General features: G+C 54.3%; 1 pseudogene; it reads right to left on the bottom strand.

The window, feature by feature from the left end:
- Positions 1–1,545, bottom strand: part of LOC102252611 — a 14,382-nt pseudogene extending 12,837 nt beyond the window's left edge.
- Positions 1,546–1,586: the final 41 nt, after the last annotated feature.

Genomic DNA, 1,586 nt, shown 5'->3' with positions numbered 1-1,586 from the left:
AAGAGAGAGAGAGAGAGAGAGAGAGAGAAACAGAATAGTCACATATGTGTCTGAGAGAGAGAGAATGTATATGTGTCTATAGAGAAACAATACTTGTGTATGTGTCTATGAGAGAGAGGATCTGAAAGATAGGGTTCTGGGTGTGTTTCTGTGTAAGAAATGGGGAGAGAAAAAGATTGAAAAGCAGGAAAAAAAGGGGAGACAGACCCCACCTTCCCCTTAGGGGACCCCCTTCTCCTTGCCATGTAGTCAGCAACCCCAGCACTGAGTCGGCTGGGGTAGGGCGACCCCATTTGCCCTTCTCCATCTTGTGCTTCTCCTGTGTCTGGGGCTTGTCCTCTGGATGCCTTTGTCCTCTCATCAAGAGTCACCTCGTGAGCCCCCACCCTGTGGCCTGAGGGGGGAGAGCAGGGGGAAGTGTCAGAATGAACACTCCCTGATCCTTCTGTTGGGGACGTCACTGAGGACGGGGTCACAGCCTCCTGCCAGGCGCCATTTGCCCTCATTTCCCCAGGGCTGTACATCTGGCCTCCCCCGAGGTTATCTCCATGGCCCCCTGGGCCCATCAAGTGTCGGAGTGATTCCACCTGGAAAGCAGGGTAGGAATCTCCGTTGAGCCAGGGCATCCCCAGAAACATGTCTCAGGATCTTGAAAGATTAAAAGAGCCGCCAGAGCCTGTGGAGGAAGGGGGTGTCGGGGAGCTGGTGTGGCTGTGGCCCCCCTGGCTGACAGACAAGGCGGTCTTGATGACATAGATGTCTGCCTCCTCTTGAAACTTTCTGAAATTCTTATAGTGAATCCGCTTGTTGCCAAAGCAGTTGGAGATCTGAGAGCTGGTGATGCCACACTTCTTGGCGAGCTCCTCCTTAGCCTCCTCACTGGGATACAGGTTACTCAGGTGGGAATAGAAATACTCATTTAGGATCTCGGTGGCCTGTTTGCTGAAGTTCCCGCGTTGCCGTCTGGCATGTAGGAACTGGGAGCGAAGGATCATGATGGCCTTGCAGGTGCTCTGCCTGAGCTGCATCTGGATGGCGCTGAACTTACCTGTACGATGCTCACCAGCCGCTCCATCTCCTTGGGTGCCACAGGCCTCGTGCAGCTCTGCTCCCTCAACAGGTTCATGACATGGGTCATGAACTCGTTACATGCCTGCTCATACTTCTCCAGCTCCCAGTGGTAGATATGGTGAATCTGGGCATGTTTGCTGCTATCGTTCGAGTGTTCGATGGAGTTGTCCCAGGAAGCTGCTGAGGCTGCAGCTGCTACTGCTGAGCGCCCCCCGCCCCTTTCTCAGGCCCAGCCACACCTTCTGCCAGAAGCATGTTGTCCAAGCGCATAAGCTGAGGGTCCACCAACTCCTTCTCTTGGGAGCTTCGAATGCTGAGGCTGGTCTTCTCTTTGATTTCACACAGGACACTAAAGAGAGCTGGCTTCATTTGGTGGCAGTTTAGGGCGTGTTTCTTGGCCTGGGCCTTGTCTAGGCTCTGATCCGTGATGGTCATTATGTGCTGCAGAATGTCCCCAATGTCTTGCTTCCCTTGGCCTCCCAGGCCCCTCCAACCCCCCGCCACCCCTCCCTGAA

The sequence above is a fragment of the Myotis brandtii genome, unplaced genomic scaffold (assembly GCF_000412655.1).
Source record: "Myotis brandtii unplaced genomic scaffold, ASM41265v1 scaffold345, whole genome shotgun sequence".
NCBI classification, from domain to species: domain Eukaryota; kingdom Metazoa; phylum Chordata; class Mammalia; order Chiroptera; family Vespertilionidae; genus Myotis; species Myotis brandtii.
Note: the sequence above shows the minus strand (reverse complement) of the source record. Positions and strands in the feature narration are given on the sequence as shown.